This window comes from Rhagoletis zephyria, unplaced genomic scaffold (genome assembly GCF_001687245.7).
Source record: "Rhagoletis zephyria isolate East Lansing unplaced genomic scaffold, Rhagoletis_zephyria_1.1 Rzeph_scaffold_02234, whole genome shotgun sequence".
Taxonomy (NCBI): domain Eukaryota; kingdom Metazoa; phylum Arthropoda; class Insecta; order Diptera; family Tephritidae; genus Rhagoletis; species Rhagoletis zephyria.
The window spans coordinates 64,936-81,382 of NW_016159318.1; the positions used below are offsets into that span (position 1 = coordinate 64,936).

General features: G+C 37.5%; 1 long non-coding RNA gene across 1 annotated transcript in view; it reads right to left on the reverse strand.

Annotated features, from left to right (window-relative positions):
* The window catches only part of LOC108366335 (uncharacterized), a 19,110-nt gene extending 3,594 nt beyond the window's left edge, over positions 1 to 15,516 (reverse strand). The window contains exons 1-2 of the long non-coding RNA XR_001848073.1: positions 15,503 to 15,516; positions 4,463 to 4,470 (exon numbers count right to left, since the gene is read on the reverse strand). This is a non-coding gene — a long non-coding RNA (uncharacterized LOC108366335). The remainder of the gene's footprint in view (positions 1 to 4,462; positions 4,471 to 15,502) is intronic.
* Between the last annotated feature and the right edge of the window lie 931 nt (positions 15,517 to 16,447).

Genomic DNA, 16,447 nt, shown 5'->3' on the forward strand with positions numbered 1-16,447 from the left:
GTGATTTCAAAGATCCCTTCCTTGCCCACCCTGGCATTGAAATCGCCAAGCACGATTTTGATATCATGACGGGGGCAGCGCTCATAGAAGAGATCCTTGGATACCTCATCCTTCTCTTCCGTCGGGGCATGGGCGCAGATCAGCGAGATGTTGAAGAATTTCGCTTTGAAGCGGATTATGGCTAGACGCTCGTCCACCGGGGTGAACGACAGTACTCGGCGTACAATCCAACACCAAATTTGCGCTCCTTTACATGGCAGCTGTAGTATACGTCGCAAGGCCCCAGACATTTGTTGCTCTTGCCCAGTCCAACACATTTATTGGAAGGCGGTGATGTCAGCTTTTGTCCTTACGAGGACATCAACCAGCCGGGCAGAGGCATCTTCCCCATTAAGGGTCCGGACATTCCAGGTGCATGCCCTCAAGTCCTTTAATCGATTGCCGTGGTCGTCATTAAAAGGGGGGTTCTCATCCGAGGCTTTGTATCTCTTTTTCATTGGAGCCTGTTTTTACGTGGCCAGCGCACAACCCATTGTTGGGACGGGGGTGGTTTCGTAACCGAATGCACGTATATAAAGCAAGCCGCTTGCTCCAAGACAGAGACCCGCTTGCAGCCGCACCTACTGGTGAACAGACGCTGCAGACTTCCGTGAGCCCTTAAACCGAATAAGTCGGAGTGGCCCCACCAAAGCTCCCTCTCTTTCTGCCGTGACCCAAGGCTCCACTCGGATTGGTTACCGCATCTCGCACATGGGTTGCTCACGTTACCCAGAGTGCGCGATCGAGGACGCAAGATTCGGGATTGAGTATAGCCGTGCGACAGTAACTGCATATCCAGCACAACGACTATGTATACCCCATTGCACCCCATTTCTAATTACATGGATTCATATTCTGGTTTGGCGGCCTCAAATTCATCTAAAAAGTAAATTTTTAGTGTTAAAATAAATCTAAAGTAGTGTTACTATATACTAGTTGCGTTTTAGTTGTTTCTTGAATACATTTTCTAAGTAAAGAAATAACACTGATCTGTCATTTTCTGCGGGCAATCTTTTCACACTACACTAGCCAAATTTATAAACTTTCAACTGAACAAAGAATAATAACGTGATCTCTCCCGGGCATACAACAAATTCCTTAATAATCAACAAAAATTAAAAAAATACTCGTTGAAAACCGCTATTTTCGTTACATTTAAATTGAACTTTTGCTAAACAAACTGATTAAAAAAGGTTTAACACTTAAATGCACTATTACCTTCTGTATGTGGATCCATCACTACTTTTTAAGAATACAATGCAGAAATCAAAATATTAACTTAAAACCGTCACGATCTTTCCAGGGAGCGAAAATTTATTTATAAGCAGCGTTAGAATATTCTGTTTCCGGTCAACGGTGAGCGTTCGCTGTTCAAGTTAGAAAATGGAGGGGGACTGGGAAATGTTATTTGGAATGTTCTCTATCGAATGTGACTAATTTTTTAAGTTTTCCTTAAAATTTTGTCAAATTGGTTTATGGCCGCCTAAATTGTTCAAATACCCCTATGTGCGATGTGCACACTGCAAGCATCAACACAAATTTAGGTTGTTGCTTTTGTTTCCAATCTCGCAAACCACGCCACAAACGATGAACATGCTCACTGAAAATCAAAATTGTTTGATTTTTGGCGAACATGCTCGTNTGTTATTTGGAATGTTCTCTATCGAATGTGACTAATTTTTTAAGTTTTCCTTAAAATTTTGTCAAATTGGTTTATGGCCGCCTAAATTGTTCAAATACCCCTATGTGCGATGTGCACACTGCAAGCATCAACACAAATTTAGGTTGTTGCTTTTGTTTCCAATCTCGCAAACCACGCCACAAACGATGAACATGCTCACTGAAAATCAAAATTGTTTGATTTTTGGCGAACATGCTCGTTATGGGCTGTTTTTGCTTACGCGTAAAAGCACATTTATCGCATTTAGCTCTAAATGCTACTCTAAATGTACANCATTTAGCGCATTTAGCTCTAAATGCTACTCTAAATGTACATTTATCCATACAAAATTGTTCATCTAAATGCAACTCCATTTTTGCATTAAGAATCTAAATGCTAAAAGCAACCCTGTGATCTTCCAAAATTTCCACGATTCGAACATGGTTTAAAGAGAAAAAGTGGCAACATTGCTTTTTCGAGTATACAGTTGCTAGCTGCGTTTCAGTGATAGCCGATCGAGATTTCTTTTATTTTACATTACATATTTGGATAAAGAAAAGTTAAGCAAATTCAACCTCGATGTGATGCTGATAGAAATCTGGATCAATTTGTGATCACTCTGTTTGGTTTGTTTCCTAATTAAGTGAGGAAATTTTAATTGACAGCACCGACAAATGAATATATACACAAACAAATGTTCGGTTATGGTTAAAACAATTCAAGTTTTTGTATTGAATTTTAGGTTTAAAATTTATTTTTTCCTTTTCAGTAGGGTTTTTGCACATTATCTTCTGCGTGAGAATTGATCGTAATATATACGGATCTAAATAAGAGACTGGAACACGGCTGTTTGTCAAAAGCATACGATTTCGAACTCGCGTAAATGTACATTTGCTAAATGCTATAGCATGAACGCTCTTCGAAAACATATGTTCGAAAGTGCTAAATGTTGCATTTTAAATGCAGCAAAAACGCTGCATTAGCCGCCCCACAAACGACGAACATACACTGTAAGCCGAGCATGCTCGCGCACATGTTCGTCGTGTGTGACCACTGTTACCTTCACGTGATTTTTGTTGCCACTGATTGACTACAGTAATGCAGCGGTTTTGCTGCATTAAAATTTCAACATTTAGCATTTTCGAACATATGTTTTCGAAGAGCGTTCATGCTATCGCATTTAGCAAATGTACATTTACGCGAGCTTTTGACAAACAGCCGTGTTCCTGTCGCTTATTCAGATCCGTATCTATCACGATCAATTCGCACAGAGAAGATAATGTGCAAAAACCCTACTGAAAATTTTGAACAAAAAATTCAATACAAAAACTTGAATTGTTTTAACCATAGCCGAAAAATTGTTTGTGTATATATTCATTTGTCGGTGCTGTCAACTGAAATTTCCTCAATTAAATAGGAAAACAATAATCAGAGTTGATCACAAATTGAGCCAGCTTCCAATCAGTATCACATCAATGTGGAATTTGCGCCACTTTTCTTTTTCCAAATAATGTAAAATAATAAATGAAATCTTGATTGGCGTTCACTGAAACGGAACTAGAAACTGTATACGCGAAAAAGCAATATTGCCACTTTTTCTCATTAAACCATGTTCGAATGGTGGAAATTTTGGAAGATCACAGGGTTGCTTTTAGCATTTATGTAGATTCTTAATGCAAAAATGGAGTTCGATTTAGTTGCATTTAGGTGACGAATTTTGTACGGATAAATGTACATTTAGAGTAGCGTTTAGAGCTAAATGCGCTAAATGTGCTTTTACGCGTAAGCAAAAACAGCCCATTACATGGGCCAATTTTGCAGGAATCAATAAATATACAAAGATTGATTAATTAGGAACACGTAGTGAAAAAAGGCAAAATGAGCTTTCAAAAAAAGGAAAAAAATACATATATTTTTAATTTGATTATGTACTTCCTTTATGTACAGTGTGCATGTTCAATTAAAGATATAAAAAATATATTCAGTCCGAAAGTTCCACGAAACTCTTAGAAGAAAAAACGCTTCTTTTTTGCAATTATTTATGAAAGAAGGACGAAAATTGTGGAAAACAATTTAGAAAGGATGCTGAAATATTTAGATCTGAAAACATTGCGTTTCTTTCTGATGAAGTGCTTTTCGAAATCAAAAAGCCAACTGTGTCGACCCGCAGCCGGATTCTAACTTTCGTTATGGCTAAAATATGCTAAAATGCGAAACCTTACATTTTATCAGCTTTTCGCCAAAAATAGATTTGCCTCAATTTGGATTACATTTCATCTCCTGTAGCGTAGCCATGGCTAAATTACAAAGACACTCGCACCGATTCGCAAAGACTTTTGATGAAAAGCCTTCGCAAAAAGGCAAATCATTGAGAATCTACGCAATGCTATTTCGAATTTTTTGCCCAATAGAGCCTTGAACATTGTTTTCACAAATTAGGGATGTAAATTACGGTGAAAACATCGATGTTTGAAGAATCGATGTTTCGAAAAATTACATCGATGGCAGTTCGAATGGATGTTCGAATGGAAACATCGATGTTTTTACAGATTTTTCTAATTTAAAGATTACTGTTTCTTATTGTTGTCATATTGACTCAGAGAGGTGGTTTACAAAGCAATTGTAAAGTAAAAATTTGATCACATAACACCTGAAATGCAAAAAGACGTAATAAACATCGCCGTTGAAATTCAAAAAGCCGTAACTAATACAAAATTCAAAATTCAGTTCAAAGTTCAAAAATGGATTTCATCGAATTAAAACTCCCACATCTTTTAATGAAAAAAATAAAAAAATTAGGCACTACCTTTTCCATTTCAGTTACAATGTTGTTACGTCTTTTCGCATTTCAGGTGACGATATATTTACATTTTTCATTACACAAATATTGTAAGGAAAGTTAAATAAAATTTCACTGAGCCCGCAACCAGTTTATCAAACTCTAAAATATTAACATGAATTAGAATCTCTGTCGTCCCTGCAGGGAAACCGCGGACTAGTGAATCAAATTTCTAGTTCCGTACTAGGTCTTTATCCCCAAAAAGGAACTAGACCGATATGAACTAGATCTCCACCAGTCCGAAATCGGCGAAAATGGGTACTTTTAAAATACTAATTTTTTTCAGTTTTTTTCACTAGAAATCGATATCTAAAGTGACGAATTTAGAAATGGTTCGGAACTATAGAAAAAGGGATGCAGAACGAACTAGATCTTGTTTGTCGAATTTAGAACAAGTTCGGAACTATCGAATAAGGGATGCAGCGGGGGGCTTGTTTACTTTACATAGATATGTGTTCGGCGGCTTTTTCGTTCCAATACGCTTCCATTCTGCGCTTCGCAGATGCTTTTTCATAGCTCGGTAATACAAAACTAAAGTTTGTGTTAACATTTCAACATATTGCGACCGTCTGGAATCTAAGAAATAACAGCGAGCACCTCTGCAAACTCAGCTACAGCTAAAGGTATGTAAACGTACATTTCTTACAATCATTCAAACAAATTTAATTTCAAATTGAAAACACATTTCTTCCAAAATAACTTAAAATCACACACACGGAAGAACCAAAAAGATTGAAAAATCATGATACTCTTTTCTTTCGTCTTTCGATTTCAGAACTGGTTCGGAACTATAGAATTTAGGACTAGTTCGGAACTATCGAAAAAGGGATGCAGCGGGTGGCAATTGACACTTCCTAGAACATCGCCATGTTAAATTCGCCAGTTGCTTGCATGTAAAAGAGATTTATTGGGAACCAGTACTGGGTCTAAATGTACTAGAAGCGCACCAGTTCAGAACTAGAGATTTTCCCCACAGGGGTAATACATGTAGCTTAACACATATGTACACTACATACTTAAGCTAATTAAAGTATTTCTTACTTATATACGTATATATATATGAACATTTATTAGATGTAATATGGGAATTTATTAAAGAAACATACTTGGGCATGATTCCACGATAGTACTTATTAATCACTATTAAACGCTGGAACAAAATTTTAAAGCTCGCACAAAATGAAATGGTGAAAAATAAGTCAAGAAACATCTTCGACGTTTTTCAAAACATCGATGTTTTGATTTAACATCGGATTCGTAAAAACATCGACGAACATGGATGTTTGAAGCCACGACATCGATGTTGCTCGATACATCGATGTTTTTCACATCCCCATCAGAAATTAGTTTAAAAAACTGTATAAAATAATATCGGTGGAGAATTGGGGAATACTGAAACCTTAAGTGAAAATGAAGTGTTTTATGAAGACTAACTGCCTTATGAATCTCTCCTCAAGGCATATCTGCGAGACTTGTAGTAATTTTTTTTTTTAATTTGCGAATTTCGATAATGCCATAATTAATGGCTAGATGAAATCATTTGGGCAAATCTAAAAAACAGGTAACCTTGGTGTTATTTAGCTTTATTTTCACTGTTGGAAACTATATCAAGCTGGTTGCTTTTGGATATAATTCATTGACGTATACTTGAAGCCTCAAAAAAATTTGGATGAATTTGCTGCATAACTTTTGAATTATAGGTGTTTAAATTAAAAAAAAAAATAATGAAAACAAGTGAATTTTTTATGTAATTTTTAAGAGGGGCAAAATTAATTATGTCATTACTTTTGAAGCACACCATATTCTGACTTGAAATTTAATGGGCATTTAGCACTTATGTGTATACTTCATTTGTAGTATTTAAGAAAAGTGTCNAATTTAATGGGCATTTAGCACTTATGTGTATACTTCATATGTAGTATTTAAGAAAAGTGTGCATTACAAAATAACGAAATGGAAAGTAAGTCAAAGTCTGTAACTCCACATTTCACAATTTTCAAACTTTTCGGTTTATCGCGTATAGTTTTTGAAGCATTTAATTTTAAGAACTTTTCAAGTATGTGTTGTATTCTACAAACAATTACGAATAATTTGATACCTTAGCAAGAGGTGTGCTTTCAGAATAAACCAACTTTTAAAGATAAAATATTCTGCGATCTTGAGCGTAATTTTTATTCCAAAAATATCTAAATTGAAGGTACATTTGGAAAATACGTCGAAACGATCTAAAGATTTTTATAACTAGTAGTCCTTATAACGTGGCATATACCTGTAAAATGCTTCAAAAAAATGTTCTCTAGAAGTGTGTAAAAACCCCAATCTAGTACTTTTAATAACGCTCCTTCTTGTAGTCAGAATATTTCGAGCGTGGTATCAAATCAAATTTTTTTCGACAAAGGTTCTGATAGTTCCTCTTACTTAATTGGAGCCTTTTAAATTCAATGGCGTCCCCAGTTTTACCCGATTGTCTCCACTTTTGGAGATAGCGGTACTTGAAACTTTGCTTATATTTGAACTATTTTATAAAAAAACTCTCAGTTTAGAAGTTTTTTTTGTTAAAATTTTGCACACGCTTGTATTTTAATATTTCCTTCACTATCTCATAAAATCATCGAAATCGGTTCACTCTAAAATCTAGCTCCCATACAACTGATTGTCCAGAGATGCTGTTTTGCGTTATAACTCCTCCAATTAAATAGGTAAAAATTTAGTATAGGTTCACTTTAACATATAGCACGCATACACTTTATTAATCAGATATGAAGTTAGAGTTATAGCGCAAAAACACATATCTGAGTTGTATTGGAGCTATACGTTAAAGTGCACCCATTTCGATAATTTAAGGAATAATTAAGGTAATATTAAAAAACCGTTATGTGCAAAATTTTAGTAAAATAACTTCAAAACTGAGGGAGTTATTTATAAAATAGTTAAAATTTGATAAAATTTTCAAATAGCGTTATCTCGAAAACCGGAGCCAATCTGGTAAAACGGGGGATGCCATTGAATTTATATCGTCCCAATTAAGTGAGTTCAACTTTCAAAATCTTTGCTCATAATTTACAACTTAAACAACGTAATTTGAACCCAGCGTATTCTTTTATTTTCTATTTCATGTTTATTCCTCTTCTAACTTTTGAAGCACTTGATTAAAATGAATTACACTTATACTAATCGATTTATTAAGAGAATACGAATAAAATGATATATAAAACATAGGTGTGCTCACAAATTTAAAAATTAAAAATTTTTTTTGGAGGTGTACCTATTTTTTAGATTTGCCCATTTATGTACATATGAACATACATCTTTTATTATGTAGCTCATTTCAAGGGGGAGGGGGTTGAGTATGGTAAGCAAATAACTTGTGTCAAAACCAAGCTAATTGGACAATGTTTTTGAGTACTACTTAATACTACTCATTATTTGAACATAAAAAACATTGCGCGGAAAAGTCTGTCTTACGAATGCTAAGTCATGTTTTCACATTTTATTTACTGACTTTACAATTTTTTTAACGGTTGGCACCACTTACATTAAAATAGTACAATATTTTAGCTGCAATTAATTTTGCACAGAAAAAGTAATCATTAGACCTAATGTGCAGTGGACAAAAAATTATAGCCGAACCACTTTTTTCCAAGTTTTAACGTATTATTTTTGTTGTCATTGAACTTTTGTTATTTTTTTATAAAAAAAATATAGTGCATTCTTTATTAAAACTCGCGTAAATCGAAGTTTCCAAATTTGTGCAATATTAAAAAAAAAATTCAACAAATTTTCGTGCAAATTTCAAACTATTTAAAAATTCTAAAAAATCAATCGAAATTTTTAGCCATTTGAAAGTCATACTTTATTCTACTAGAATTCAATGCGCCACAAAACTGCATACTCAGAATTTAATTAAAAAACTCGAAATTTTAACGAAAATTTGTTGAACTCTTTTTTAAATTGCATACATTTTTAAGGCAGTGTCACTCGATTGGTACATTTGTACAGATTTGTACATTTTTATATTGGGCCATTGGTAAAACAATGGGACAATTTTGATTTTTGTAGTCAAAAGATTGGTACAATACAGCGATGTTCTATTGAAAAATTTCAACAAATTAATTTTCGTAATTGGAATAATGAAAAATATTTTGGATGTTCACACAATTGTAATACGATTTGCACCAAATTTTGGAAAATACCCAATCGTGGGACACTGCCTTTAAATTTGTATTTATACGGATATTTTTAAAGAGTGAACTATAAAAANCCAAATTTGTGCAATATTAAAAAAAAAATTCAACAAATTTTCGTGCAAATTTCAAACTATTTAAAAATTCTAAAAAATCAATCGAAATTTTTAGCCATTTGAAAGTCATACTTTATTCTACTAGAATTCAATGCGCCACAAAACTGCATACTCAGAATTTAATTAAAAAACTCGAAATTTTAACGAAAATTTGTTGAACTCTTTTTTAAATTGCATACATTTTTAAGGCAGTGTCACTCGATTGGTACATTTGTACAGATTTGTACATTTTTATATTGGGCCATTGGTAAAACAATGGGACAATTTTGATTTTTGTAGTCAAAAGATTGGTACAATACAGCGATGTTCTATTGAAAAATTGCAACATATTAATTTTCGTAATTGGAATAATGAAAAATAATTTGGATGTTCACACAATTGTAATACGATTTGCACCAAATTTTGGAATATACCCAATCGTGGGACACTGCCTTTAAATTTGTATTTATACGGATATTTTTAAAGAGTGAACTATAAAACATTAACCAAAATTAAATAACAGCAAAAATGATATCTTAAAACTTGTGAAAATTTGGTGCGGCTATAATTTCTTCGACTACTGTACATAAGTTGACTATGATTACTCGGCGGTGCTATCATAGTAGCACAATGCCACTTAGCGCTTTTTAAAATTTTCAGGCAATAGCCTCATGCGATTATCGATTATATTTTTTGTTGTTTGTGTGAAATATTTTATTTTTATCAGTATTTTTCTTTTAATCCAAATATGTTGAAATAAAAGTGAAATTAAAAAAAAATTGCCAGAAGCCCCGCGCCCCCGCCCCCTTTAAATTTTTGAAAATCTTACATCAGATTCGTAATCAGCAACCCCAGAAACCCACTGGAAACGAGTTTCAACCCTTGACAATGTTTAAAACGTTCAGTATCAAGGTTTTAATTTTAGTGAATTGTTTTTTTAATTTGATCGCCATATTGGATTCGCCATTTTGAATTGAAAAAAATTTACGTCAGATTCGTAATCGGCGGCCCCAAAAACTCTCGAGTGTNTTTTAATTTGATCGCCATATTGGATTCGCCATTTTGAATTTAAAAAAATTTACGTCAGATTCGTAATCGGCGGCCCCAAAAACTCTCGAGTGGCTTTTTTCGAACAAATGCAATCATTTTTTTAAAAAATGGATCGCCATTTTGGATCCGCCATTTTGAATTTAAAAAAACTGACTTCAGATTCCTAATTAGCAACCCCAGAAACCCCCTGGTAAAAAGTTCCAACCCATGACAACGCGTAAATCGTTCAGTATCAACGTTTTAATTTTACTAGTGTCTTTTCGAGAGCATATTTCGAAACCCAAATCACAGAAAACCGTCGCTAATTCGTACAGACCGATATCACTTAACCTCTGTTTTGCCAAAGTTTTGGACAAAATAATTGCAAATCGGCTTTGGTGGTTTGTAACAAAGCACAAGCCACTCAATAGCCGTCAAATGGGTTTTATGAGAGGAAAATCGACAGCAGATACTCTTCTTTTATTAGATTATCTATGTAGCTGCAACCAAACTCTCTTCAAAAAGTCATCTAACGCTTATATCTCTCGATTTCGAAAAGGCTTATGACAAAATAGGCATTCACACAATTGTTGATCAGCTTAAAGCATGGAAACTGGGCCCTAAAATTACGAACTATGTCATAAACTTTATGACCCACCGTAAATTTACGGTACGCGTTAATAACGAGTTCTCCGATATCCGACCCATGGACAATGGAATTCCTCAGGGTTCACCTTTATCGGTCATTATTTTTCTTATCGCCTATAATAAATTAAGCTCCATAATATCTCTTCACAAAGAATTCGGTTTCTGTGCATACGCGGATGACTTCAATATCATCGTTAAGTCAAAAAAAGAAAAAAATCCATTAATAGACATGAACAACATTTTCAGTGACATTTTAGATTGGTGCAAATACTCAGGAGCAAGTAACCAGTATCAATTTATATCTCAATCAAAAAGCAAATACATTCACATCTGTCGTAAACACAATTGCCAACGTACAATTCTATCTCACGATATAAACCTCCAACCAAGCAATGAGCTAAGAGTACTGCACTCAGAAAAAAGTCAGCCAAATATATTCCTCTCAACACATGATTTGGTAACTATAAACAAATAATGTAACTATAACCAAATCATGTGTTGATAAAAACATATTTAGTTGACGTAACTAAACTCTTTTCTCAGTGTGGGTGTCACAATCAACAAAAGATACAGGTGGAACCATGGTTGCCACTCGTCAACATTTTTTTCTACCAAAATCTCACTTCTTCACTGAGAAAAAAATATACTGAATAAAACTGCTATATTTCATACCAAATGTGTATATCGTCACTACACACGAATAAAGGCGCGATAGTGTTTTGACGGCGAAAAAAGGCGCGTAAAAAAATTTTGCGAAAAAAGATGCTTATGAAAAACTTCGGCGAAGCATGTTAAGAGTTTTTGACGCTAAAGTTTTTTTATGCGTCTTTTTTCGCCGTCAACTTTTGAGCTCGCGCCTTTATTCGTGTCTAGTGACGATATACTTACAACCCGATTCTGTGCACTTAATAAATTCAATATTTTTATAAATTGTCAATTTTCGATTATTTATCAAAAACTCCCAGTTCTAGGAAAGAAGTTTAAATCTATTTTCTTGATAAATTATCAAGATTGAAATTGCTATTGACAATTATAATAATTTTTTTATTAGAAAATATTTTTCTATCAATTAATTACTGCATGTGCCGATATTCTCGTTTTCGTTGTTGGTGTTTCCGACGGGGTAGGAGTATGATGTAATCTGGAACGATATTTCGTCATCTTTAGGCAAATTTGGTTTGAAGACAAACCGGTTTCGGCGTTGTGCCATCTTCAGTGTCATTTTTCGTTCGGAATGTGCCGATATTTGAACCTGCGACTCACGGAATAATAGCACCGGCATACAAAAAAGTGGCGGGTGCTTTTAACCGAAATTTCGAGCTATTTTTTCTGTTTTTCATAATTTACTGTACGTGTCAAACGGACCTCAGAATCGGATTCTATGGGTCGAAATACATGTCGGTAAAAAGCACGCAAAATTTTTTTTTTGTGCCAAAATAATCAAAACGATTTGTGGACCTTACCAAAAATTGCCAGATGGCCGAATTTTTATACCATTTTTACTGTAGAATTCAAATATAGCAAACATTCGAAAGTTGCTTCAGAAGTGCAGCCCGTGGTGCTGCCACTGTAATTCAAATATTTCGAGTATTCGAATATGAGATGACTCTAAACTTGTAGAAGTGTCAGTAGTGCTGCCACTGAAACTCGAAAGGTTTTTATAAAAAAGTTACCAATTGTGGCAACCATGAGTGGAACTCCCACATTGATATAATGTGCACTGCACTGTCTCTTTTCTGTGCCAACTGGCGCCAATTGGAAATGCCAAGTGAAGCCTAGTCTTTCTCCACCGGGTCTTTCCACCTCAGTGGGGCCTTCCTCTTTCTCTGCTACAACCAGCGGATTCCGAGTTGAATACTTTCAGAGCTGGAGCGTCGGTGTCCATTCGAACGACATGACCAAGCCAATGGAGCCGCTGTATTTTAATACGCTGCAGTATGTCCATGTCGTTGTAAAGCTCATACAGCTCATCGTTCCATCGTCTGCGGTACTCGCCGTCGCCAACGCGTAAAGGCCCGTAAATATTCTGCAAAATCTTTCTCTCGAATACTCCAATAGCCGCCTCATCGGATGTTGTCATTGTCCATGCTTCTGCGCCATATACCAGCACGGGCATGATGAGTGTCGTTTTCGTACGTAGAAAGAGGACTTTACTCCTGAATTGGATACTCAGTCCAAAGAAGCACTTGTTGGCAAGAGTGATTCTGCATTGGATTTCCATGCATTATTATCGGTGTTAATGCTGGTTCCTAAGTAAGCTAAATTCTCTACTTTCTCGAAATTATAACTGTCGACAGTGAAGCGGGTGCCAAGGCGCGAATGTGCTGACTGTTTTTTTGATGACAGGAGATACTTCGTCTCGTCCTCGTTTACCACCAGACCCATTCGCTTTACTTCCTTATCCAACTTGGAAAAGGCAGAACAGACTTCGCGAGTTTTGATACCGATGATATCATAGTCATCGGCATAAGCCAGCAATTGCACGCTCTTGTAGAAAATTTTTCCTGAGCGGTTCAGTTCTGCAGCTCTTTCTATATTCTCGACATCAGATTAAAGAAGTCACATGAAAGAGAGGCGCCCCGTCTGAAGCCCCGTTTGGTGGCGAACGGCTCGGAGAGGCCTTTCCGAATTCTGACGGAGCTGGTGGTATTGCTCAACGTCATTTTACACAGCCGTATCAGTTTGGCGGGGATGCCAAATTCTGACATAGCGGCGTGTAGGCAACTCCTTTTAGTGCTGTCGAAAGCGGCTTTAAAGTCAACAAATAGGTGGTGAATGTCGATTCTTTTCTCGCGGGTCTTTCCAAGATTTGGCGTATTGAGCAGACCTGGTCTATGTTGGATTTTTCAGGCCTTAAGCCACACTGATAAGGCCTAATCACTTCATTGATGGTGGGCTTCAGTCTTTCACACAATACGCTCGATACGACCTTGTAACCTATGCTTAGAAGGCTGATCCCGCGGTAGTTGGAGCGAATGGCGTGGGCGCCTTTCTTGTGGATTGGGCAGAGCACACTTAAATTCCAGTCTGCATAAGAGTTGATGCATGCACCTTATCAACTCTTCACCACCGTACTTGAATAGCTTAGCTGACAGGCTGTCAGCTCCTGCAGCTTTGTTGTTTTTCAGCCGCGTTATTGCTAATCGTACCTCGTCATAGCCAGGCGGAGGAACATCAACTCCGTCATCATCGTCTGGGATTCGGGTTCTTCTTCTCCACAACTTTCCGTGGTACTACCATTCAGTAGCGTGGAAAAGTGTTCCCTCCATAATTTAAGTACGTTCTGAACATCGGTAACTAAGTCGGCATTGTTGCTCTTACAGGAGTACGCCCCGGTCTTGAAACCTTCCGTAGGTCGCCTAACTCTCTGGTAAAGTTTTCTGGCATTCTTCCTGTCGGCCAGCAATTCAATCTCTTCGCACTCACGTATTTCGGGTTCTCTCTTCTTATTGCGGCAAATACGTCTCGCTTCCCTCTTCAGATCCCTATAGCGGTCCCACATAGCGCGCGTTGCGCCCGATCGCAGCGTGGCCCTGTAGGCGGCATCTTTTTGAGCAACGGTGAGAGCGCTAGCAGCAGCGGAGCAATGGTTGAGCAGCGGTGGGAGCGCTAGCAGCACGGCGGGTGATTCTCGGCAACAGCGGAGCAACGCTTGAGCAACGGTGAGAGCGCTAGGAGCACGGCGGGTGATTCTCGGCAACAGCGGAGCAACGGTTGAGCAGCGGCGGCGGCACAGCGGGTGATTCTCGGCAACAGCGGAGCAACGGTTGAGCAGCGGCGGCGGCACAGCGGGTGACTCTCGGCAACAGCGGAGCAACGGTTGAGCAGCGGTGGGAGCGCTACGACGGATGATATGCGGCAGCGGGTGACTTCTAACAGCAACTGGCCCTCGGCAACCGGTGGAGCGAAACGACCTAGCAAGACTCACTCCAGGCACTGCCATTCCCCTAGTCGCTCTCTACAAAAGTAGGGGCTGGAACGGGTCGGCAGTGTCGGAGGCTCAACCAGCCGGCGACCAATTAGGATGCCTAAAAGGCGTGCAATCCTGGTCTGCCGGCGGGTTGAGTCGTACTTGGTTTTGGCTTGGCCAATCGGTGACACATTGGCGCGCCCGCAGGCACACCAGCTGATCGACCGATTGGTTACGCCGAGCTTGGCTTGGCTGGCCGGCAAGACATTAGCGCGCAAGCACGCCACCCGCTCATCGACCAGTCAAGTCAGCTACTCACCTAGCAAGACTGACCTGACTGCGCACTTGTTAAGCCTTTTATACCTGTTGCGCTGCATGCTTGTTGAGAATTCGTCGTGTGCCGTCCCGATTTATGCAGTGTGGTGAGCGAAGTGGTTGGTGAGTTATTCGGGAATGCTGCTGGTGTGCTGCTAGCAGTGCTCACTTGGTGTAGTGTATATGTACAATGGTGTGTGTATGTACGTCGCTGTATGTATGTCTGTATTCACATGTACAGTGGAGTATGTATGTACAATGTTGTATGTATGTGCGGTGCAGTATGTATGTACAATATTGTATGTATGTACGATGCTGTATGTTATTGTATCGTAGCGGATATGCTACGTTACAATTCAATAAATTTCGTTTTACACTATACTTTTTGAAACTATTTGGAGTTAATTATTTTTTGTTTCTTAAAAGCAACCCTGCGTGCTTGGAAGGCGTGTGTACCAATAATTTCATCCCTAGCATATTCATCCCCGAGGAAGGCAGTCGCCAAATTCACCGAAGGTTGTTTACTGGTTATATTGTGGACAAAAGAACGCTCAACTCGGGTAAAGTTTCCTTTTAGCTACTTAAGCAACCCTGCTGGTAGCTGGCAAGACCCACGTGATTAGTTAAACAATATTTAGACACAAAAAACAATAGAAATTGGTAACTATGCGAGGTATTTGTGTAATATATATACTTATTTAAAATATAAATCATGTATATACGAAAACAAAAATTTCCCTCTCCACTTTCCCATTAACAATTCACAATAGAGCAGTTTTTCACTTAACAACACTACTTTTCATATCGCGTATTTTTTAACCGACCTGGCTGAACTCGGATAAATAGCCGAGTTTGTGTTGGGGCTTTGTGTGTATTTCGTCATTTAAGCGGGTGTTCTTTTGTAGCTCGGTTGCAAAAGAATGGACCTACTGTATATATTGTGTTAGCCCAAGGTTTATATATGTATAAGAGATTGTGCAATACGCAGGTCCGTTATTCTTTTCTCGCAAAATTGGGCGACAACAACAGCGAAAACAGCAAGCAGCGGAAACAACAAGCAGCGTAAATAAACATAAAATTGAAGTGAAGGGAAGCGATTTCAAACCAATTGTAATCGACAGCTTATTCAAAAATACATTTACAGTTAATTTTAACCAAATTTTTACTCATGCCTTTATGTCGAAAAAGCCACAAAACCGGATTTTTTACTGCGGAAAATTTTTGCGAAATTTTCATTTAAACTCGCTATATCTCAGACGTTTGTGTATCGATTGATTTGCAATTTGTACACCAAAAACTAGAAACCAGGGACGTGAACCGGATGAAAAATTTTGTCGGTTCGGTTCAGCGGTTCTAACCGTTTTTGCACTTTTGGATTGGTTCGTCGAAGCGGTTTTTTTGGTCTTTGAACCGGGATTTCGGTTCGGTTCAACGGTTCGAAAAACAAACAACTAAAAGTCTAAGTTCGGGCGGAGCCGAACATTAAATACCCGGCGCAAGTATTAAATATATGATTTTCACCTTTCCGAAAGCTACTGCAACATGGTAAGCCGGGTGTATCAATTTTGAGTAATTTAGCGTCCTTAAATTTCGAAATATTGAAGTTTCAAGCAATTCTGAAATGTACCGTTATATGAAAAGCGGCCTCAATTTTAGTCTGAATTCAATAATTTTCGACGTTTTGCTTTTATTTGGCAAGCACAATAGCCATACCGAGTTTGGTACAAA